The sequence below is a fragment of the Corythoichthys intestinalis genome, chromosome 13 (genome assembly GCF_030265065.1).
Source record: "Corythoichthys intestinalis isolate RoL2023-P3 chromosome 13, ASM3026506v1, whole genome shotgun sequence".
Classification (NCBI taxonomy): domain Eukaryota; kingdom Metazoa; phylum Chordata; class Actinopteri; order Syngnathiformes; family Syngnathidae; genus Corythoichthys; species Corythoichthys intestinalis.
The window spans coordinates 6,957,287-6,983,306 of record NC_080407.1 but is presented as its reverse complement, the minus strand read 5'-3'; the positions used below and the strand labels follow the sequence as shown (position 1 = coordinate 6,983,306).

Below are 26,020 nucleotides of genomic sequence, written 5' to 3'. Positions count from 1 at the left end.
TCTCCCAGAAAATGATTGTGATTACAAATGCTTTGGTAGTAATATCTTCATTTATTTTGCTTGCAATGGAAAAAACACAAAAGAGAATGGGAAAAAAAAAAATTATCATTTTACACAAAACTCCCAAAAACTCCCAAAAAATGGGCCAGGCACCCCTCAGCCTCATACTTGCTAGCACAGCCGTTAGACAAAATAACTGTGAACAGCCGCTTTCGGTATCCATCAATGAGTTTCTTACAACGCTTTGCTGGAATTTTAGACCATTCTTCTTTGGCCAACTGCTCCAGGTCTCTGAGATTCAAAGGGTGCCGTCTCCAAACTGCCTTTTTCAGATCTCTCCACAAGTGTTCTAAGGGATTCAGGTCTGGACTCATTGCTGGCCACTTTAAAAGTCTCCAGTGCTTTCTCTCAAACCATTTTCTAGTGTTTTTGAAGTGTGTTTTGGGTCATTGTCCTGCTGGAAGACCCAGCTTTCTCACACTGGGCCCTACATTATGCTACACGGTCAAGCAGTCCAGCGCCAGAGGTAGCAAAGCAACCCCAAAACATCGGGGAACTTCCGCCATGTTTGACTGTCGGGACTGGTTCTTTTCTTTGAAGGCCTCGTTTTTTTCCCCTGTAAACTCTATGTTGATGCCTTTTCTCAAAAAGCTCTACTTTTGTCTCATCTGACCAAGGAACATTCTTCCAAAACGTTTTTAGCTTTCTCAGGTATGTTTTGGCAAACTCCAGCCTGGCTTTTTTATGGGTCTGGGTCAGAGGTGGGTTCTTCCTGGGTTTCCTACCATAGAGTCCCTTTTCATTCAGACGCCGACGGATAGTACGGGTTGACACTGATGTACCCTCCTACTGCAGGACGGCTTGAACTTGTTTGGATGTTAGTCGAGGTTCTTTATCCACCATCCGCACTAGTCAGATGACACAAAGGTAGAGCTTTTTGGGAAAAGGCATCAACATAGAGTTTACAGGAAAAAAACAAGGCCTTCAAAGAAAATACAACGGTCCCCACAGTCAAACATGGTGGAGAATCCCTGATGTTTTGGGGTTGCTTTGCTGCCTCTGGCACTGGACTGCTTGACTGTGAGCATGGCATTATGATGTCTGAAGATTACCAACAAATTTTGCAGCATAATGTAGCCCCGTGTGGAAAAGCTGGGTCTCCCTCAGGGGTTATGAGTCTTCTAGAAGGACAATATGACTCAAAACACACTTCAAAAAGCACTAGAAAATGGTTTGAGAGAAAGCACTGGAGACTTCTAAAGTGGCCAGCAATGAGTCCAAACTTGAATCCCATAGAACACCTGTGGAGAGATCTGAAAATGGCAGTTTGAAGGAGGCCCCCTTCAAATCTCAGAGAGGTTGAGTGGAGGGTTGACACTGTTATACCCTCGGACTGCAGGACAGCTTAAACTTGTTTGGATGTCAGTCGAGGTTCTTTATCCACCATCCGCACAATCTTTCGTTGACATCTCTTGTCAATTTTTCTTTTCCGTAGACATCTAGGGAGGTTAGCCACAATTCCGTGGGCTTTACACTTATTGATGACACTGCGCACGGTAGACACAAGAACATTCAGGTCTTTGGAGATGGACTTGTAGCCTTGAGATTGCCTATGCTTCCTCACAATTTTGCTTCTCAAGTCCTCAGACATTTCTTTGGTCTTCTTTCTTTTCTCCATGCTCAATGTGTTACACACAAGGACACAGGACAGAGGTTGAGTCAACTTTAAATCTATTTTAACTGGCTGCAAGTGTGGTTTAGTTATTACCACAACCTGTTATGTTCCATAGGTATTAGGTGCTGTTAATTACACAAATTAGAGAAGCATCACATGATTTTTTCAAAGGGTGCCAATACTTTTGTCCGGCCCATTTTTTGAATTTTGTGTAAAATAATAATGATTTAATTTTTTTATTCCCATGCTCGTTTGTTTTTTTTCATTGCAAGCAAAATAAATGAAGATATTACCACTAAAGCATTTGTAATGGCATGGGTGCAAATACTTAGGGCCAGCAGTTTAGACTATTAAACAAGACTCATGATGTGGCAGTGTGGTTGAATAATTACCACTAAAATATTATCACTGCCAGCCATTCAACGCAAAAAGGATTGTCAATAAGTCAAACATTTCTGCACATTTTGCACTTTTCCACATTTTGAAATCTTATTACTAATCCAATTGGAAAGTCACCAAAGTTAACTCATTCACCGCTACTGATGATGATAGACGTCCAACTCGTCAGAACCGGGACCCCCTCCCCGTTCAAATAGATTGGACGTCAGTCGAAGACAGCGGCAAGCAGTGGTTTAAATGTCATAAAAAAGAAAGTCGAAGAAACCTCTCTATGCCTCGGTCGAGTAATAGTTCTATTTCGGCTTTGATATTTAAGGGCAACCTTCCCACTGCGTCAAATGAACAGTGGACGCTGCCACTACTCTGCGGGCCGCTCGCCATCCGCATCCAAAAGGCCCGGCTATTGATCATTCCACAACCCGCTGGGCGAAAATGGGAACGCTGTCTGGATAAAAGGCGCCAGTCAAAACAAGAACTATTAAATGTCGCCGTAGCGCTGGAAGAAAATGACTTGGAAATGATATTGGCGTAGCACGTCTTGAACGTGTACGTTCAGGGGCCGCGTGGATGCTCATTTCCACCTTTCCATATTCTCGCCTGAGTTTTGAGGTGTAATATAGGCCTGCCAAATCAGCAGTAGCCCCATTATTCATCCCCCTCTGTGCTGTCTCCTGGCTGGGGCTCCACTGCTAATGCAGATTACAGGGATATATGAGGGCTATTTTGTTCGCCGCAGGGTGGAAACGATCACTGGCAACCCCATCCCTCTCTTGATGCGCCACCCTACATCTGTTCACCCCCCACCGACACCCACCTATTCCACATAAGCCCGTCTGAAGATCCATCATAGCCTACTTCCTATCGGATCTAAGGCAGCGACATCTATTGTTCATCAATTATAAATGATGTGTATTAAAAATGGGGTCGCCTTGTCAACTGCAGACATTGTTTGGCTTCCTCAATGGTGTGCAGCGGACCGGGGCGCTGCCAGGGATTTTTGGCCCCATGAAAATATATCACTTTGGGCCCCACCACCAGGGGGCACACACATTTAGAGTATCAACTACGTAATTTCCTGCATGCTGCTCTCTTGCCACCTGCAACTGTTACAAGGAGTGTGCAAAATATACGTGAAGTGATGCACACTTCTCTAAAAATGCTTTCCAACTGCATCTTACAAATTGCATTCAGGAGACAAAGAGAGGACAAGTTAGGGGGGGAAGTAGCAATATACACAGTGTTCAGGTGTCTTACTTCCTTTTAAAACTGTGGTGTAAGACGCAGCAATAGGAGTTGTGGCTGTTACAACACGCAAGTGCAGAGACAACTGTTTTAGTATGAAGAGCTTGCTAAGGGTTTGCCTGCTGTACTTATTAAATTTAAGCTAAAAGTGGAGCAAACACTAGCTAGCAAACAATTACAGTACAGTGGTACCTCTACATACAAAGTTAATTCATTCCAGGACCTTGTTTGTAAGTCGGAATGGTCGTATGTCGAGCAGGATTTTCCCATAGGAATACATTATAATTCCATTAATTCCCAAAAACCTACACTAAATCCTTAATAAATACTGCTGGTACTATTACAAATGACAATCAAACATAGCAAAACAAAGTTCTAAATAGAAATCTGAATAATATAATAAGAATAAGAATAATTCTAGGGCTGTCAAACGATTAAAATTTTTAATCGAGTTAATTACAGCTCAAAAATTAATTAATCGTAATTAATCACAATTCAAACCATCTATAAAATATGCCATATTTTTCTGTAAATTGTTGGAATGGAAAGATAAGACACAAGACGGATATATACATTCAACATACGGTAAATAAGTACTGTATTTGTTTATTATAACAATAAATCAACAAGATGGCATTAACATTATTAACATTCTCTTAAAGCGATCCATGGATAGAAAAACTTGTAGTTCTTAAAAGATAAATGTTAATACAAGTTATAGAAATTTTATATTAAAACCCCACTTAATGTTTTCGTTTTATTCAAATTTGTAAAAATTTCAATCAAAAAATAAACTAGTAGCTCGCCATTGTTAATGTCCATAATTACACCATGCTCACTCCCCAAGCCCATAAAATCATTTGGACCCAAGCGCCAGCAGAGGGCGCCAAACAACAAAAAACAAGTAACAAGCGGACATTACACTGCTGTCATTTTAATCTGTTTGAGCTGGGCATGTGCGTTAATTGCGTCAAATATTTTAACGTGATTAATTTAAAAAACTAAGTACCGCCCGTTAACGCGATAATTTTGACAGCCCTAAATAATTCATAATTATTCCTCTAAATAATGTAACTAATTGGATTGTAATGTGGCGGACACTTTTTGCTGTACCTCAACGCACTGCAGGCTGATGTCACAGTGAGATAGGTCGGTGCGGTAGAGATAATACTTTCGTTTTCTTGAGAGCACAGTCAACTTCGGAGGACAATGAGTGTTTTGTGTTGGATAAGTTCTTAAATAAATGATAAAAACGTGACGAAGCTGGCGATTTCCTCGGTGATGTTACCACAATAATAATTGTCACCTTAATTTTTAAAGACTGGCGAACGGTGGTCGGAAGTGGACCGTGGAGCTGTATTGTTGAGCTAGTTCACGGATGCGCACCCCACGCTCATATTTTTCTATAATTTGCATCCTCATTTCAAAGATAAGCATCTTTTTTTTTTCCTTGTTTCACCAACTGTACCAACTTTTTTGAAACCTGCGTTGATTTCTCACACAAGAAAATCCGCCGTGCATTCCTTTGCCGTGCTGTTTTGCAAAATTTACGGGTTCGCGGTGAGTCAGCAACAAGCACACTTTTGCTCAATAGACAGTTTATTGATGATTATTGCAGAATTCAAAAGGTTTATTGAGTACAGTCCCACACAAAGGCAAGCAAACAAATATCAAAACAAGCATAACATATAAAAACAATAACGCTAGATATAGATTGTCGCTTCTAAAATCCCCGCGCTACGGTTAAAGCACACAAGCACACAAAAACAATAACGCTATATATAGATTGTCACTTCTAAAATCTCCACGCTACCGTCTAAGCACAAATATTCCCCTAACAATGAAAAGAACTCTTACCATGACAAAAGGGCGGAGAGCCAACGCCCCAATCAGAGTCAGAAGAGGAACAAAACCGAGCGATCCGTATGTCATCCTTCGGCAGACTCTAACGGGGTGGCGAATCCTCTTGGCTTTATAACAGTACATCTCGTGAGCACGAAGGTGGCCGGCCTTTAAGCTCAGAAGATGAACCATTTTGCCCATATTCCCTCCTCCGCTATGGTATGAGATTCCCTCCCAGTTGAGGTTTGTTGTGTTACAGAGGCGCCAGCATGTGAGTGCAAAACACGTTATCTCGTGAGATTCCCTCCCAACTGTGGAACCCAGATGCCAGGATGGTGTGAAGAACAATAACAGGTGTCGAAGTGGCGGAGTAAACAAGTTTATTGTAAGCAATATTATGGCTATTCACTCCGGGTCATATAATCACATATTTTACCCATCATTCCACCCTTTGACCCGGAATGAATTTAATTAATCAACCCTTAAACATTCTACTCTTTAGCGACCGTTTTACCTTACGAATATAACAAAAAGCTTCACTTAAGGCATAATGTGCTAATCCACTTCGGGTCACATAATATTTTCCCCCATCACGTGCTGTCATGTCGTCGTATTTCGTCGGCTGTAGAAACAAATGGCGTGTCAAATTTTACGTCGGATGTTGAAAAGATCGTGTGTCAAAGCAATCGTATGTCGAGGTACCAATGTATTTCATTATGGAGTAGGCTTAGCCCCATCTGGAAACTCCACAATAGACTACAGCTCCGAAGCGAGGTCCCTTGTTAACAAACTAAATTCAATAAATTCTTGACAAACTGGATTCAAGCCGATTTTAAAAAAAGAACATATCCACACTAACTTTCAACATCTGCCGTCATTATTTGGAATTCATGTTTTTGAATAGGTGAATGTCTCTCATTGAGGCCGGGAAAATCCCGTATTTCTTACGGAGTGACCTCGCTTCGGAGCTTTGTAATAGACATCCCGAGGTTCCAGATCGGGCTGGAGTGGGCTAAGATAACAGGTTAATTTTCAGCGCTACACTGACAAAAGACACCAACCTTCCATTGTGAAGTACTTTATCACATCCTGTTGGCCTTTTCTATCCCTGTCCTGTTTTGCTTTCTTTTCTTTCATCTTTTGATAACCCAATTTTTGTTTTGAAAGCATTTCTGCAGTACCACGCAGCCTGAGTCACTGTCTGGTGTAAATGCGCACCGCTGCTCCCGGTCTGATTGAAGGAAGGGCGGACCAAACCATTTAATGTTCTAATTTTCTTTGTGGGCCCCATCTGGGCATTGGCCCTTAGAATCGGTATCACTTTTCACCCCTTTACGGAGCCCCTGGCGGTGGAAGACTGCGTGTTCTACCAAGGTACTTTAGAGAAATGATGCTGTGACTCAGGCTTTTGTCAAATAACAAATGAGCTGACGCTTAGTCGCTGCCATTGTCGACAGTAAACTCGCTTACTGGACAAAGATGACCTATGGAAACCTAAAAGGCAGTTTTTAAATGGTGATATATAGCTGTTGAGTGCGACGTCGATCGCCGTCAATGGCACCCAATGATCTTTTAGGACCTCGTCAAAGTCACCCGATGCCTAAAATAGAGCATTCATCATGTGATTTGTGCTTTTACATCTTGACTTTTGAGTGAGCTGCCTCTCAAACAGTCGCCCGGTCAGGCAGCGCCATCCATCATCGTTCAATAGAGATGTCACAGCTCATTGTGTGAGGCGTTACACCCCCAACTGTTAGCTGGCCGCGTTTTTAGAGACGATAAGGCCAAAGTTAAACTTGCACCCGTAGAGGGCAAAAACTAGTCTTCAAGATGTCAATGTAACCTTTCATTAGAAGGAGAAAGTCATCAAGAAGTAGTTGCTGCTCAACAAGGGATGTAATTGGTTGGCGGGTAATGGCGGTTTGAAACTGCGGGTTTATTTCTCAAGTCGCAGTTTGAGCTCTTCCGCAAAGCGTTGTCTCGCATTAACAGGTCTTAATTGCTGTGTGCTTTTTTTCTGTGTTGTTGTCACAGGATCCACCAGGATGAGATGATGGCTGACGCACGTGGAGTCTGAATTTGGCACGCTGCGTTAAGATCACTTAGGAACAAAGGCAAAAATTATAGAAACGTTATTTAGTCTCATCTGCATGGAGGTATGTATGCGCAATCCCAATAATGTAAGCGGGTAGGTATCCATTGAATAGCCCAGCAGGGCCGAGAACGAAAAGTGGTATTTGCTACGTGGCAAAATGGATTTTGCCATGTGGCATTTTTTTTTGGCCATGTGGCAAAACGGATGTGGCATTTTTTTGCCATGTGGCAAAATGGATTTTGTCATGTAGCATTTTTTTTTTGCCATTTGGCAAAATTGATTTGGCCATGTGGCAAAATGGATTTGCCATGTGGCATTTTTTTTGTCATGTGACAAATTTATTTTGCCATGTGGCATAATTGATTTTGCCGTGTGGCAAAATGTATTTTGCCGTGTGGCAAAACTGATTTGGCCATGTGGCAAAATTGATTTGGCCATGTGGCAAAATGTATTTTGCCATGTGGCAAAATTGAATTGGCCATGTGGCAAAATGTATTTTGCCATGTGGCAAAATTGAATTTGCAATGTGGCAAAATGTTTTTGCCATGTGGCAAATTTGATTTTGCTATGTGGCATTTTTTTTGCCATGTGGCAAAATGTTTTTTGCCGTGTGGCAAAATGGATTTTGCCGTGTGGCAAAATGGATATGGCTTTTTTTTTTGCCATGTGGCAATATGGATTTTTCCATGTGGCATTTTTTTGCCATGTGGCAAAATGGATTTTGTCATGTAGCATTCTTGTGCCATGTGGCAAAATGGATTTTGCCGTGTGGCAAATTGTTTTTTGCCGTGTGGCAAATTTGATTTTGCTATGTGGCATTTTTTTTACCATATGGCAAAATGGATATGGCACTTTTTTGCCATGTGGCAATATGGATTTTTCCATGTGGCATTTTTTTGCCATGTGGCAAAATGGATTTTGTCATGTAGCATTTTTGTGCCATGTGGCAAAATGGATTTTGCCGTGTGGCAAATTGTTTTTTGCCGTGTGGCAAATTTGATTTTGCTATGTGGCATTTTTTTTTACCATATGGCAAAATGGATATGGCATTTTTTTGCCATGTGGCAATGTGGATTTTGCCATGTGGCAAAAATGGATTTTGTCATGTGGCATTTTTGTGCCATGTGGCAAAATGGATTTTGCCATGTGGCATTTTTGTGCCATGTAGCAATATGGATTTTGCCATGTGACAAAATGGATATGGCATATTTTTGCCAAGTGGCAAAATGGATTTTGCCATGTGGCATTTTTTTTACCATGTGACAAAATCCATTTATCCATGTGATAAAATCCACATGGCAAATACCACTTTTGGTTCTCGCAGTCTCTCGAATAGCTAGATACGAATTGACCTCAAAAAGAGCTGTAAAATAGTTCTGCATACAAATCTGTATCATTTGAAGAAAAACTTACCTCGCGCAGCAAAATTGCAATGTGGCAAAAAAAAAAAAAGCCACATGGCAAAATCAATTTTGCCACCTGGCAAAAAAAAAATGCCGCATGGCAAAATCCATTTTGCCACATGGCAGATACCACTTCTGGTTCTCGCTGTCTATCAAATAGATACCAAATGAACCGTAAAATAGTTCCCCATCCAAATCTGTATCGTCTTAAGAAAAACTCTTACTTCGCTAGTCACGCCTTTTGAAGCCTCTGCGCGGCCGCTCGCCCACGTGCCGACCGCCGCCTCCGCCTCCCCACCCCCGGTGCAGAGCGGTGGCATTATTAAACTTGTATAAGATCATTAGCATACAAAGCAGGAAACCTACAGCGTCGCAGTCATACATATTTATCTGGACGTGCTTAGCACGCGCTCGTACCGTAACCCTTCCGCTCGCCAAGCGTGTCCGGCTATCTGTCGCGGACGACGGCGCATTTCGGCCGCCGCGAAGTGGGTATTAGCTGAAGCGCGCCCGGTTTTCACGTGGAAATATTTATCAAGAGGATGCCGGAATATGCCCATTTGCAAACAGCAGAAGGATGCTCGCTGGCATTCATCACCGCTCTTTGTTTCGAGCGTAGCGCGTGTAATAAAACGATAATAAAATACATATTCATTTGGCGTCCGTAATCAAACGGGGACTTTGATACGACGAGCGTCACCTGTGGGTTAGCCGTGCATGCGTAGGAGCGAAAGCACGCCATTGCCGTCTCTTAGCCTCTCCTGGGTGCCACCCCCCTCTGTTTTCCTGCTTCTTTTTCCCGCCTGATTGCACAATAGCTCCTTGTTTGCAATGCGAAATTCTCTTTCCCAGTGGCATTTCATAGGGAAAAAAAGGGTGGGGTGCCTGTAAATCCCAAAGAAAAGTCTAGTTGCTAGGCAGCGTCCTTGAAGCGCCTTTATCTGGCCAATGACAGCACACCAAAGTAAGAGCTAACTGATAGTATCACTGCTCACCTGCTGATTGCCACTGCTTCTTCCTCCCTTGCTTTTCCTCCTCTTCCTCCTTCCTGTGAGATTGCTGTTGTGTCTTATGGCTTTTTATTCCTACGTGATGGTCGATGTGTTCATGTAGGAACAGAAGCCACTAAACACGCGGTGACCGATCAGCGCGACGGACAATTTCGGGATGTTGCCGTCAACATTTATCTAAGTTAATTCGACGTTCTGCTGTATGTCAGGACATGTAAAATGTTCACTATAGAAGCACACCAGCGATGAGATGCACAGAGGTAGGTGATGATTGTTTTATGAACAGACAACAATCAACTCATTCACTGCAATATGTAAATAAATTATAAAAAATTTCATAGACTTCATCATTATATTGACGGGACAGATTCCCCAGACACTGCCCCACGCCTTTTCGTAGTTGGCTGTCCCACACTCCGCTTCAGTTAATCGCAGTCGGTCTTAGTTCTTCTCAAACACATGCAGCGATCCAACGCCGGATTTAGGTTGAAAAAGTACGAAAGGTATACCGCATACAAACAGGAAGGATTGTCTCAGGAGTGATTTGTTCGAGGATTCAAGGTAATTGTTCTATTTTTCGTACCATGCGTGCATTTTGAAACATGAAAAAAATCAATAGGAGAAATTAGCGGCAACAGCATTGGCGTCCTACTCCACAATATTTACATCAAATAAATGCTCACTGCCTGTTTTTTGCTTTTAACCAAGAATCGAGACTGTTTTACAGTCATATCTATAAAGAATTCAGGGATTTAAGCATTTATTCACACGAATTTTCGACATAAAAACTCATTGTGGTGATAAGCCAGCACCACAGTGGCTTAAAGACTAGCAGTACATTCGACATATTTACGTAAAATAAATGCTAACTTCCGTTTTTTGTTCTTTTAACCAAAAATCGAGACTGTTTTAAGTCCATATCTATAAAGAATTCAGGGATTTAAGCATTTATTCACAAGAATTTTTAACGTAAAAACTCTCTGTGGTGATAAGGCGGCGCCACAATGGCTTAAAGACTAGCAGCATATTCGACATATTTACGTAAAATAAATGCTAACTGCACGTTTTTTTGGTCTTTTAACAAAGAATAAAGAGTGTTTTACATCAATATCTATAAAGAATTCCGGGATTTAAGCATTTATTCACAAGAATTTTTAACATAAAAACTCCTTGTGGTAATAAGCCGGCACCACAGTGGCTTAAAGACTAGCAGTACATTCGAAATATTTACATCAAATAAATGCTAACTGCCCGTTTTTTTTGCTTTTAACCAAGAATCGAGACAGTTTTACATCCATATCTATAAAGAATTCATGGATTTAAGCATTTATTCCCAAAAATTTCAAAATAAAAAGCTCTTTGTGATAAGGTGGCGCCTCAGTGGCTTAAAGACTAGCAGTACATTCAACATATTTACGTAAAATAAATGCTAACTGCCCGTTTTTTTGCTTTTAACCAAGAATCGAGACAGTTTTACATCCATATCTATAAAGAATTCATGGATTTAAGCATTTATTCCGAAAAATTTCAACGTAAAAAGCTCTTTGTGGTGATAAGGCGGCGCAAGAGTAGCTTAAAGACTAGCAGCACATTCGACATATTTATGTAAAATAAATACTAACTGCTTGTTTTTTTGCTTTTAACCAAGAATCGAGACTGTTTTACATCCATATCTATCAAGAATTCAGGAATTTAAGCATTTATTCCCCAAAATTTCAACATAAAAAGCTCTTTGTGATAAGGCGGCGCCTCAGTGGCTTAAAGACTAGCAACATATTCGACATATTTACGTTAAAAAAAATGCTAACTGCCCGTTTTTTTTTTGCGTTTAACCAAGAATCGAGACAGTTTTACATCCATATCTATAAAGAATTCATGGATTTAAGCATTTATTCCCAAAAATTTCAACATAAAAAGCTCTTTGTGATAAGGCGGCGCCTCAGTGGCTTAAAGACTAGCAGTACATTCGACATATTTACGTAAAATAAATGCTAACTGCACGTTTTTTTGGTCTTTTAACAAAGAATAAAGAGTGTTTTACATAGATATCTATAAAGAATTCCGGGATTTAAGCATTTATTAACAAGAATTTTTAACATAAAAACTCCTTGTGGTAATAAGCCGGCACCACAGTGGCTTAAAGACTAGCAGTACATTCGAAATATTTACGTCAAATAAATGCTAACTGCCAGTTTTTTTTGCTTTTAACCAAGAATCGAGACAGTTTTACATCCATATCTATAAAGAATTCAGGGATTTAAGCATTTATTCCCAAAAATTTCAACATAAAAAGCTCTTTGTGATAAGGCGGCGCCTCAGTGGCTTAAAGACTAGCAACATATTCGACATATTTTCGTTAAAAAAATGCTAACTGCCCGTTTTTTTGCTTTTAACCAAGAATCGAGACAGTTTTACATCCATATCTATAAAGAATTCATGGATTTAAGCATTTATTCCGAAAAATTTCAACGTAAAAAGCTCTTTGTGGTGATAAGGCGGCGCCAGAGTAGCTTAAAGACTAGCAGCACATTCGACATATTTACGTAAAATAAATGCTAACTGCCCGTTTTTTGTTCTTTGAACCAAAAATCGAGACTGTTTTACGTCCATATCTATCAAGATATAAGGGATTTAAGCATTTATTCACAAGAACCTTCAAATTAAAAAGCTGTTTGTCCGTGTTTTCACTCGGTCAGCTTTGACGGAGATAGGCCCCCTATTAATCGGCCCCACACCCTGTCAATATATTATGAAGTCTATGAACATTCCCATTTAAACTTCCATTTCTTTCTTGGATACTTTTACCAACTTGTCCAACTGTGGCATTTATTCCCTTAAAGCTCCCCTTGAGCGGAGTTCGCTACCAACCAATTAAGCGTAAAATTCAAATGACCTCATTCCCGTTTGGGTCCACGTTGGCGCGTTGGGATTGGGTTTAAATGTCAAGCGTCTGTTAGTGTCGACCGCCCGCCGGCGCACAATCTGAATAAATCCTAAACGTGCTGTTGTCGCGAGCCAAAAGTCTGAATTATGAATCCGTGTATATTACAGCGGTTCGACACGTGCTTCAATTGTGCGACATTACTTCTGCACCGACGCAAAGTTGGATTAATATTCAAGAAGACATTGCAATAGCTACGCTCTGCTGGGGTTTCATGATTTATTCAGCGCCGCGAGTTGTTGTGATCTAATATTCAGTGGGCGGGATGGGAAGTTTCTTTCGCTTGCATTATCGGTTTAATTCATGTTTCGGGTTCCCGCGCATAGGTGGTGGGGCTTCTTTTTGGTGCGCGTGGGGGTCTAAGAGAATTCCAGAGCAGAGCCGAGAGGGGCGGTTTCGATCCCGGGCCGGCAGGGGGTCTGTGGGAATGGAAAGGTGGGAACGCTAACATGTTGGGAGGGTAGAAGCATGTACTTTTGGGGGGGGTAGAAAAAAAAAGATTGATTCCAGATGTCTTTCTTTGCCTGCGGGTGTGTTCGCCATTGGTGATCTGACGCCGCTTTTAAACCTTGAAAATGTCATATTAGGTATCAGCGAGGTCATGTGGCCTTCAACTTCAAGCCAACGATAGTGAAGGAATTGAATTTTTATGTGACAAATGCAAAGGCGTATGATGTGTTTGTGTACAGTATCAACCCCCCCACAGGCTCCGCTTTGATTTCCCTCTAATAAATAATGCTCTTTTGTGTTCTCTGCTTCATTTGTTCCCGTTTGTAATGTCAGCGCTCTTCAATAAAACATGAACAATGCCTACTCAACCTGCTGCATATCTCCCGTTTCATTTGTCACTCAAACGTTTGGCGTTTTTGGCGTCGTTTTCACAGGCGCGTCTACGCGGTCCGCCGCTTTTCCGCGGCTGACAGATTTCATTATGCGGAAGTTTCATTCGAGGAGTTGCATGTCACCCTGCCGACATGTTGATAGGTGCGTTCAACTTCTGCCTCATTAAACGATGAAGGAGCTTCTAATCAGGACTACATGATAACCTACAAAGTTGAGTCTTGAGAGGATTGTTCGACCGCCTACGCACACCAGATGGACACCTCGTTTGCAAGGGAATCGCCCTCGCCATCTTCATTTTTTCTGATGAAATCAGAGGAAATCCACAAGCAGACCACACAACTTCTTTTAATTTTTTTTTAACTCCTATGTTCAATAATTCTAAGTGATAGGCCCCTCCTTTGAGTGCTGACTCCTCATTCCAATTACCGAAAGGCAAAGAGACCCTCGTGTTTGTCGGCACGCAAGCGATAATTGGATAATCCCTGGAATTTGGGCGACGGCACAGAAAGGGAATCTGTAATTAAAAAGCAAAGGCGGTCAAATATTGACATCGCGAATGACTCACCGCGCTGTTGTGACGCGCGAAAGCAGATAAAAATTGAGAGAGGAGCACAAATTAGCGTTGCCAACAGGCACGTGCAAAGGGGGGAGGGTGCTTGAGCACCTGCTTCTTTGCCCTTACATGCCCAAAGTACCTTTTTTGACTGGGCTTTAAATAATTAATAAATAAATAAAAGCCGACTATGCGCCGCTAACGCTAATTCAGGGATTTACGCATTTATTCAGAAGAATTTTCAATGTAAAAAGCTCTTTGTGGTGATAAGGCAGAGCCACATTGGCTTAAAGAGTAGCAGCACATTCGACATATTTACGTAAAATAAATGCTAACTGCCCGTTTTTTTTGCTCTTTTAACCAAGACTCAAGACTGTTTTACGTTCATATCTTTAAGGAATTCAGGGATTTACGCACTTATTCACAAGTATTTTCAACATAAAAAGCTCTTTGTGGTGATAAGATGGCGCCACAGTGACTTACAGTAGCAGCACATTCAACATACTGACGTAAAATAAATGCTAACTGCCCGTTTTTTTTTTTTTTGCTTTTAGCTAGCACTCAAGACTGTTTTACGTTCATATCTTTAAAGAATGCAGGGATTTACGCATTTATTCACCATTATTTTCTACATAAAAAGCTCTTTGTGGTGATAAGATGGCGCCACAATGGCTTAAAGAGTAGCAGCACATTCAACATATAGACGTTAAATAAGTGCCAACTCCCGGTTTTCTTTGCTTTTAACCAAGAATCGAGACTGTTTTGCATCCATCGCTATAAAGAATTCAGGGATTTCCGCATTTATTCACAAGAATTTTCAACGTAAAAACTTTTGGTGATAAGATGGCGCCACAGTGGCTTAAAGAGTAGCATCACATTCAACATATTTACGTAAAATAAATGCTAACTGCCAGTTTTCCTCGCTTTTAACCAAGACTCAAAACTGTTTTACGTTTATATCTTTAAAGAATTCAGGGATTTACGCATTTATTCACAAGTATTTTCAACGTAAAAAGATCTTTGTGGCGATAAGATGGCGCCACAGTGGCTTAAGGAGAAGCAGAACATTCGACATATTGACGTAAAATAAGTGCTAACTCCCAGTGTTATTTGCTTTTAACCAAGAATCGAGACTGTTTTGCATCCATAGCTATAAAGAATTCAGGGATTTCCGCATTTATTCGCAAGAATTTTCAACGTAAAAAGCTCTTTGTGGTGATAAGGCGGCGCCACAGTGGCTTAGACTAGCAGCACATTTGACATATTAACGTAAAATAAGTGCTAACTCCCAGTTTTCTTTGCTTGTAACCAAGAATCGAGACTGTTTTACGCCCATATCTATAAAGAATTCAGGGATTTAAGCATTTATTCACAAGAATTTTCAACGTAAAAACTTGTGGTGATAAGGCAGCGCCACATTGACTTAAAGAGTAGCAGCGCATTCAACGTATTTACGTAAAATAAATGCTAACTGCCCGTTTTTTTTGCCTTTAGCTAAGAATATAGACTGTTTTACGTCCATATCTGTAAAGAATTCAGGGATTTAAGGATTTATTCACAAGAATTTTCAACATAAAAAGCTCTGTGGTGATAAGCCAGCGCCACAGAGGCTTAAGGACTAGCCGCACATTCGACATATTTACGTAAAATAAATGCTAACTGCCCGCTTTTTTTTTTTTGCTTTTAACCAAGAATCGAGACTGTTTTACAGTCATATCTTTAAAGAATTCAGGGATTTACGCAATTATTCACTCAAATTTTCAACGTAAAAAGCTCTTTGTGGTGATAAGCTGGCGCCACAGTGGCTTAGAGTAGCAGCACATTCAACATAATGATGTAAAATAAATGCTAACTGCCCGTTTTTTTCTTTTAGCTAAGAATCGAGACTGTTTTACGTCCATATCTATAAAGAATTCAGAGATTTCCGCATTTATTCACAAGAATTTTCAAAGTAAAAAACTCTTTGTGGTGATAAGGCGGAGCCACATTGGCTTAAAGAGTAGCAGCACATTCAACATATTTACGTAAAATAAATGCTAACTGCCAGTTTTCTTTGCTTTTAACCAAGACTCAAGACTCTTATACGTTCATATCTTTAAAGAATTCAGGGATTTACGCATTTGTTCACAAGTATTTTCAACATGAAAATCTCTTTGTGGTGATAAGATGGCGCCACAGTGACTTAAAGAGTAGCAGCACATTCAACATATTGACGTAAAAAAAAAGTGCTAACTCCCAGTTTTCTTTGCTTTTAACCAAGAATCAAGACAGTATTACATCCATGTCTATAAAGAATTCAGGGATATAAGCATTTATTCACAAGAATTTTCAATGTACAAACTCCTTGTGGTGATAAGGCGGAGCCACATTGGCTTAAAGAGTAGCAGCACATTCAACATATTTACGTAAAATAAATGCTAACTGCTAGTTTTCTTTGCTTTTAACCAAGACTCAAGACTGTTATACGTTCATAGCTTTAAAGAATTCAGGGATTTACGCATTTATTCACATGTATTTTCAACATAAAAATCTCTTTGTGGTGATAAGATGGCGCTACAGTGGCTTAAAGAGTAGCTCTAAACTCTAAGCCGGCGCATTACCCCGCCCTTGCCTGCTGTTCCTCTGTGACCTGGGTATGTGGTGAGGAGTCTACAGACATCTGGTGGTTGAAAACGGTGATTAAACCATGTTCGAGCAAATACTGTATTGAAAATTCTTACACCGGGTTTATTGTGGGGATTTTTTACAAATAATAGGTAATTTTCTCTTATATAGTTTTCTACTTTAATAGCAAATTACCCCCCGCCCCAGGGCTATTCGACCCGTGTGTCCCTACCAGTTTTGTTAATAAGGGCGTTAGAGTATAATGGCGTTACTAACGGCGTTTTTTTTTGGGGGGGGGGGGGGGGGGGGGAGTTCAGTAGTTTTTTCTGCATTTCAGGGTCATCAACATGTTGTTCCCCCATTGCCCCAAAAGTCAAACTCCGCCTATGGTTTTACCACACAATACTTGAGTCGATTTGTAAAGAAAAGGGACTCGTAGTCCACTACTTTGGGCTGCACTAGAGTCGTTACGTTTTACTCTTGATTCTTCATATTTATTTTTGCCAGAGATGCTGATAGTTGCAGTCTCAGTTTCACCAATCAGATGCCGCAACAATCACTACATCACTCCATTAAACCAATCAGAGGTAACAATATTTTTTCTCCACTAGAGGGCACTTAAGGTGTTTGGAAGGGTGATGTTTCACGGTGGTGTTCGATGGTTTTTGTGTCATCGTTTTGGCCTAATATAGTCATGTAATAGGTTATAATACAGTATAATACTAACAGTTCAGATAGATCAGGGGTCAGCAACCCGCGGCTCTTAAGCGCTGCCCTAGTGGCTCCCTGGAGCTTTTTCAAAGATGTTTCAAAATGGAAAAAGATGGGGGAAGGAAATATAATTTTTGTTTTAATATGGTTTCTGTAGGAGATTTATAACACAAACATTCTTCTAATTAACACTGTAATGATGTTAAACTTGAGGCGGCAACAGAGTAGTCATGTGGTGCGTCATTCTCTTTAGTATTCACTGCACAGAAAACAAACATTTACCATATTTTCCACACTATAAGGCGTTTTGGAGTATAATGAGTGGCCTATTTTAAAACCGTTTTCATGTATAGGGCGTAATGCATTATAAGGTGCAGCATTAGTATTAGTAGTAGAATTGGTTGCGTTATGCATCCACAAGATGTAGCTGAGCTAAACGGAATGTCATGCCATGATTAAGTAATATTGATCCATATATGAGGCACATCGGATGATGAGGCGCACTGTCGACTTTTGAGAAAATTGAAGGCTTACAAGAGCACCCTATAGTTCAGAAGATGGGGTAATCATGAATGCTGTATTTGTAGCCAATTTAGTCATAGTACGCTAATATAAGGTTTATATAGTGCTTTCGATTTTTTTGCGGCTCTAGACATATTTGTTTTTTGTTTTTTGCTCCAATTTGGCTCTTTCAACATTTTGCGTTGCCGACCCCTGATATAGATGAAGCTGGGAAAAAATATATATACTATTTTTTTTTTTTTTTTTTATCTGACATTGTAGGCAGTTACTCAAAATGTTACTCCATATACTTCGTAACCTATTGACATGGGCCTATTTTCAAAAACTTCAAATATTTACAAAACCAAAGCTGCTACCAACCTAAAACCAAAACAGGCACCTACCTTAGCCATATATGAGTTTCCATGAGCAGCGGCATCAAAAAATTCCAAGTCGTTCTCTTATAAAATCCCGATTAATAATTTTTATATAATTATAACACAACATAAAAGGGCCATAAAAGTCTCAGATTTTAGACTAGATGCACAAAAATCACCAAATGCAGAGATAATCATCTATATTTTCAGGATCAAGAGCAATATTTAACGTACAAGTTTTTGACCAAAATAGCAACTTTTTTTATTTACTTCAAGTTTTCAACAGCTAAATCACTCAATTTAAACATGCAGAATCAATTCTAAATAATATGTAAATAGATTATTAATAAATTCTATATACAATCATAACTTATAGAATAGATTAGCCCTTTATTATCATTATACACTATATACTGTTAGCGAATGAGGCTAGCGACCGCCTGGCGTAGAAGGAGCTTTTCTGGCAAAAATTCTTGTGAATAAATGCTTAAATCCCCAAATTCTTTATAGATATGGATGTAAAACAGTCTCGATTCTTGGTTAAAAGCAAAGAAACCGCGCAGTTAGCGTTTATTTTACGTATATTGACGAAGTACAATGCTACTATGTTAGCGAATGAGCCTCGAGGCCGACTGGCGTAAGCGGGGCTTTTATGGCAAAAATTCTTGTGAATAAATGCTTAAATCCCAGAATTCTTTTTAGATACTGATGTAAAACAGTCTCGATTCTTGGTTAAAAGCAAAGAAACCGTGCAGTTAGCATTTATTTTACGTATATTGACGAATTACAATGCTAATATGCTCGCGAATGAGGCTAGCAGCCGCCTGATGTGAACAGCTTTTCTGGCAAAAAATTATTGTGAATAAATGCTTAAATCCCCGAATTCTTCATAGAAATGGACGTAAAACAGTCTCAATTCACGGTTAAAAACAAAGAAACAGTGCAGTGAGCGTTTATTTTACGTATATTGACGAAGTACAATGCTACTATGTTAGCGAATGAGCCTAGCGGTCGACTGGCGTAAATAGAGCTTTTGTGGGGAAAATTCTTGTGAGTCAATGCTTAAATCCCTGAATTCTTCATAGATATGGACATAAAACAGTTTCGATTCCTGGTTAAAAGCAAAGAAACCGTGAGTTAGCATTTATTTTACATATATTGACGAAGTACAATGCTACTATGTTAGCAAATGAGGCTAGCGACCGCCTGGTATAAACAGAGCTTTTCTGGTGAAAATGTTTGTGAATTAATGCTTAAATCCCTGAATTCTTTGTAGATAAGGATGTAAAACAGTCTCAATTCTTGGTTAAAAGCAAAGAAACCGTGCATTTAGCATTTATTTAACATATATTGACAAAGTACAATGCTACTCTGATAGCGAATGAGGCTAGCAGCCGCCTGACGTAAACAGAGCTTTTGTGGGGAAAATTCTTGTGAATAAATGCTTAAATCCCCAAATTCTTCATAAATATTGACGTAAAACAGTTTCGATTCCTGGTTAAAAGCAAAGAAACCGTGAGTTAGCATTTATTTTACGTATATTGACGAAGTACAATGCTACTATGTTAGCAAATGAGGCTAGCGGTCACCTGGCATAAAAGGAGCTTGTGTGGCGAAAATTCTTGTGAATAAATGCTTAAATGCCCGAATTCTTGATATATATCGATGTAAAACAGTCTCAATTCTTGGTTAAAAGCAAAGAAACCGTGCAGTTAGCATTTATTTTACGGATATTGACGAAGTACAATGCTACTATGTTAGCAAATGAGGCTAGCGGCCACCTGACGTAAACAGGAGCTTTTCTGGCGAAAATTCTTGTGAATAAATGCTTCAATCCCCAAATTCTTTATAAATATGGACGTAAAACAGTCTCGATTCTTGGTTAAAAGTAAACTATGAGGCTAGTCAGTTACAAAAATGAACCGCCTCCATGTATAAACAAAGAAGAAAATTCCTGCGAATAAATGCTTCAATCACGCATGCTTGGTACGAAAAATATAATATTTCCCTTGAATCCTCGAACAAATCACTCCTGAAACGATCCTTCCTGTTTGTATGCGGTACAGCTTTCGTAGTTGAATCCAATCGTAAGTAAAGCCAAGCTTAAATCTGACATGAGCGTGTGCCATCTTAGGCTATTATGAATTGAAGCTCGGCCCCCTCTGATAAAGCGTCGCGCAAAGAATGACGAAGTGACACGTCAATAGCGATGATGTGTATGGTTACTCATTACTTGAATATTGTTTTGACCAAATAATTTTTTACTCGAGTCAATATTTGGATGACTTCTTTTACTTGTACTTGAGTAATATTATTTAGAAGTAATGCTACTGACTTGAGTCCATTTTTTTCGCTACTCTACACACCCCTGTATATCATTGAAGTGGAACAATTAAATGCTCCTCCACTGGAAGTTCCATAACTAACCACTTTTTTGTTTGCCGGTTTTCTGTGACCTTTGATCCCATAAAAGTTGTGAAACACTGAACTGTAAATTGGAAGAAAGTCATTAAATGCACCACAGCGTAAGACAATAAGCAGCCGCAAGACAAAATGGTTGCCCTGCTATATTGTATGGAAACGTTACACGCATTACGTTCCAGCATATTGCAATATTGATCAATAATTTTCACAGATAGCTATTGATTTTTTTGCATGGCGGTGAAACAAGCTAGGCTCAGAAATGAAACTACCTCGCAAACCTTGAAAATGAATCTCAGTTTCTCTCAGTAATGACTGTCAGTGTGACCCGCAGACGTCCCGGTGCGACGGCCGCGTGCTGAGTAGCGCACATTTCTCGCACAGCTCACTTAAGAAAAGCTGCCACTGCCACGCCACGCCGTGTCCACTTAATGAGACTGAAGCGTCAGCGTTCTGCCTGCAATTACAGTGCTTAGGACTTCTTAATGATATGTTAATGGCTTGGCTGTATTACCTCTCAGCTGCCCAAACAACATTAAATACCCAGCGGCTGATTAATCCGGCAGCCACAAAAACATCCAATTAGAGGGAAAATGTTTGACTCCGCTCTTGCCAAACAACATGAATCCAAAAATGATGGGCAGTAAATTAAATGCAAAGCGATACGGGAGTCAAAACGCGAATTAGTGGGGTTTCATTTTCGGCGTCGTTTTGCAATCAAATTATTAGAAAAGCTGCTAATAACAAAAGGATAATGCAAATGGCTAAAATGGATCTCCACTTTTTTTTCCGCCATAGTGTCCTCCAAAGAGTTACGCTGCTGAAGGGTACGGTGCAAAACGCCCAGCTGTCGCAAACGCCGCGAGTCACCTCGGTCAGACCTTTGACCTCGCCGTTGCGCAACAGTCTGTCATCCCAGCAGGCCTTGCTGAAAGTTAATCGCAAAAGTGCCGTGATAAGTCCACCGCCTCCTCCTTTTTTTCCTTGTCTGTTAATTAGCAGAGAAGAACCCTACCTTTCAAAACACTTCACACCAAAGCGTTTTTCCTCTCACTTCAATTACGGCTCCACGCAATTGCCGTCGAACTGGTCATTTATGTGAAGGAGTGCAGCGCAAGGCATTAGTTACAGTGAATCACAAAAGTGAGTACACCCCTCGCTTTTCTGCAGATATTTAAGTATACAGCGGGGAAAATAAGTATTTAGTCAACCACTAATTGTGCAAGTTCTCCCACTTGGAAATATTAGAGAGGCCTGTAATTGTCAACATGGCTAAACCTCAACCATGAGAGACAGAATGTGGAAAAAACAAACAGAAAATCACATTGTTTGGGGTTTTTTTTAAGCTTTTATTTGCAAATCATGGTGGAAAATACGTATTTGGTCAATACCAAAAGTTAATCTCAATACTTTGTTATGTACCCTTTGTTGGCAATAACGGAGGCCAAACGTTTTCTGTAACTCTTCACAAGCTTTTCACACACTGTTGCTGGTATTTTGGCCCATTCCTCCATGCAGATCTCCTCTAGAGCAGTGATGTTTTGGGGCTGTCGTTGGGCAACACGGACTTTCAACTTTCAGATTTTCTATGGGGTTGAGACCTGGAGACTGGCTAGGCCACTCCAGGACCTTGAAATGCTTCTTACGAAGCCACTCCTTTGTTGCCATGGCTGTGTGTTTGGGATCATTGTCATTCTGAAAGACCCAGCCACGTCTTATCTTGAAAGCCCTTGCTGATGGAAGGAGATTTTCACTCAAAATCTCTCGATCCATGGCCCCATTCATTCTTTCCTTTACACAGATCAGTCGTCCTGGTCCCTTTGCAGAAAAACTGCCCCAAAGCATGATGTTTCCACCCCCATGCTTCACAGTGGGTATGGTGCAATTCAGTATTCTTTCTCCTCCAAACAAGAGAACCTGTGTTTCTAGCAAACAGTCCTATTTTAGTTTCATCTGACTATAACACGTTCTCCTAGTCCTCTTCTGGATTATCCAAATGCTCTCTAGCGAACCGCAGACGGGCCTGGACGTGTACTTTCTTCAGCAGGGGGACACGTCTGGCAGTGCAGGATTTGAGTCCCTGGCGGCACATTGTGTTACTGATAGTAGCCTTTGTTACTGTGGTCCCAGCTCTCTGTAGGTCATTCACTTGGTCCCCCCGTGTGGTTCTGGGATTTTTGCTCCCCGTTCTTGTTATCATTTTGACGCCACGGGGTGAAGAGGGAGTTGAAAGTCTTGTGTTGCCCAACGATAAAACAATATTTTCAAGTGGGAGAACTTGCACAATTAGGGGTTGACGAAATACTTATTTGACCCACTGTATCTTTTCATGGGACAACACTGACAAAATGATACTTTGACACAATGAGAAGTAGTCTGTGTGCAGCTTATATAATTCGAGTTCATTTATTTTCCTCTCAAAATAACTTAAAATATAGCCATTAGTATCTAAACCCCTGGCAACAAAAGTGAGTACTCCCCTTAGAAACTACATCCCTAAATGTCCAAGTTGAGTACTGCTTGTCGTTTTCCCTCCAAAATGCCATGTGACTCGTTAGTGTAACTAGGTCCAGGTGTGCATAGGGAGCAGGTGTGTTCAAATTTGTAGTGCAGCTCTCACACTCTCTCATACTGGTCACTGAAAATTCCAACATGGCACCGCATGGCAAAGACAAACAAAGCGCTGTCTTGTTAAGAAGTCGTCATATTAAAAACCATCATTCCAGATCTTTGCTGATGAGCATTTTATTGTTTTTGTGAAAATGTTGAGAGTTAATAGGAGAGCCAGATAAGGAGAAAACCTTCAAGCGCTAATGTAACCGGCGACAAGAAGCGGCTGATACAGTGTACTTTCGTGATACACTGTTGTTATCACAAATTCTCATTCAACGCCATTGACGGCGATGGACGTCCAATCCATTCGGACTAGCAGCCAATGCGAATCACATCGCATGAGACGTGACTGCGTTTCAAAATGCAAAAGTTGAAATGCAATCACATCTCAGACTAAACAATAAAACACCGTGTCGGCCTGATAGCGCGTGTAATAGCGGTCCGCTCATCAATCTTCACCATAAAAGCCCCCCTCGCAGCAGTGGGCTTTTAGCTCCATCTCATCTCTTATCAGCACTCATCAACAGTCCAGGAGAAAGAGGTCGCAAGGGCTCCTGCTCATTTGAAGCAAAAAGGGGAGAAAAAAAAAAAGTGGCAAGGTAGCCACAGCATCCTTATCAAAGACCCCGCCGGGCTGAGCTAAAAATAGAAAGCAAGGGAGATTGGCATCGATTTGTGCCGCCGTTGACGGCCCGATTGACAGCAGCGCGGCGGCGTCTGGCTGTTGAGCCGTCCGGGGAATCCGCCAGAGCGGCTATGATGAGATGAGATGGCCAGATAACTTCTGACAAGCTCCTCCGCCCGCCACCCGACTCTAATCACACACAGTCAAGTACACAAAGTGAAAAAAGTAATTACTGCACACACTCCAGCCAGCGAAGGGACGTTGGCCGGCTGAGCATCCCACCTGTCCGCTGTCTTTTGCCAAGGCCGAGCCGGCGCGCTCCCACACATACCAACTAGCCGCGGACGTCCCCGGTAAACACGCGAATGTCCTCCGAGGGCCTCTCGGTGTCGCTGACCTTTGTTTTAGTGCTGGAAACCGAGTCCACTAAGTGATTAGTGTTATTACAGTGTCTACTTTACGGAATGGCCGTGTCACTCATGTCCCCGCTGGATTAAGTTACTACTCGAGCGTGGCGGCAAATGATGTGCTACCTCCCTGCCAACATTGTTAAAAGTAGCTCTGCACTCTGGGAAATCCGCTCATTAGTGTAAAGGCGGGCAAGAGTTGGTTTGGAGAAGTTTAGAGGCTCACAGAATTAATGGATATCAACAAAATCCAAATAACACTGGGTTTACTGTCAGTCATGATTCGATTCGATTACGATTCAGGGCGCTACGATTCGATTTTTGAACGATGATCACGGTATTGACGATTATCGGGGTTATCCAATTATCGATGCGTCGTACATTACTGATTAAGAAAGTAGCCAAACAAATTTCAATTATTAGGGTTGTTCCGATCATGTTTTTTTGCTCCCGATCCGATCCAGATCGTTTTAGTTTGAGTATCTGCCGATCCCGATATTTCCCGATCCGATTGCTTTTTTTTTGCTCCCGATTCAATTCCAATCATTCCCGATAATTTTTCCCGATCATATGCATTTTGGCAATGCATTAAGAAAAAAATGAATAAAACTCGGACGAATATATACATTCAACTTACAGTACATAAGTACTGTATTTGTTTATTATGACAATAAATCCTCAAGATGGCATTTACATTATTAACATTCTTTCTGTGAGAGGGATCCACGGATAGAAAGACTTGTAATTCTTAAAGGACAAACGTGACTTTGTATATTGTGACTAAATATTGCCATCAAGTGGATTTTTATGAGCTTTCAGTAAATGATAATTCAGCCATTTAACTTCTGCCCAAATGCATAATGGGAAGTGCAACCATGACTGTGCGTAATGGTACCAATTGATATATCTTCTCAGCGTTGGGAAGGCTTCAAAGGCTGCCAAAATTCTCTCTACTCATTTTACGTTCCCTTTTAGTTCAATGTATACGTAGTACAGTGCCATTATAGATTGAATGCAACAGTGCGTGAGTGGGTAGTGCAGCACATGCGTTAATTGCATTAAGTACTTTAATGTTATTACCGCCATTGACGTGATAAATTTGACAGCCCCACTTTAAGCCAAAACTAAAGACTTTACATTATTAACATTCTTTATGTGAGAGAGATCCACGGATAGAAAGACTTGTAATTCTTAAAGGATAAATGTGACTTTGTATATTGTGACTAAATATTGCCATCTAGTGTATTTGTTGAGCTTTCAGTAAATGATACTGCAGCCATTCAACCCAAATGCATGATGGGAAGTGCAACCATGACTGTGCGTAGGGGCACCAATTGATATATCTTCTCTGCATTGGGAAAGAACATAGGGTGTTAAGAAAATGATCAACTACCACCTTTCTTCCCCACATTGCCTCCCACGTTAATTTTAATTCCTGAGAGAGGGAATATAAGGCTTTAGCCGGATAAATACAGGCTCCAAAGGCTGTCAAAATTCTCTCTACTCATTATACGCTGCGTTTAGCTCTATATATTGGTAAAACGGCGCCTTTATGGATTGAACGCGACAATGCGTGAGTGAGTCGTGCAGCGCATGCGTTAATTATTTAACGTGATTAATTAAGAAAAAATAATTACCGCCATTAACGCAATAAATTTGATAGCCCTACTTTAAGCCAAAACTACTCTGGATGAGTGTAAGACATTTTGTCTGTAACGTTATATACAATTAGAAAACGATTTAAATAAAAAATATATA

At 40.6% G+C, this 26,020-nt stretch overlaps 1 long non-coding RNA gene across 1 annotated transcript in view; it reads left to right on the top strand.

Annotated features, from left to right (window-relative positions):
• The window catches only part of LOC130928495 (uncharacterized), a 91,812-nt gene extending 78,398 nt beyond the window's left edge, over positions 1-13,414 (top strand). The window contains exon 6 of the long non-coding RNA XR_009066691.1: positions 7,193-13,414. This is a non-coding gene — a long non-coding RNA (uncharacterized LOC130928495). The remainder of the gene's footprint in view (positions 1-7,192) is intronic.
• Positions 13,415-26,020: the final 12,606 nt, after the last annotated feature.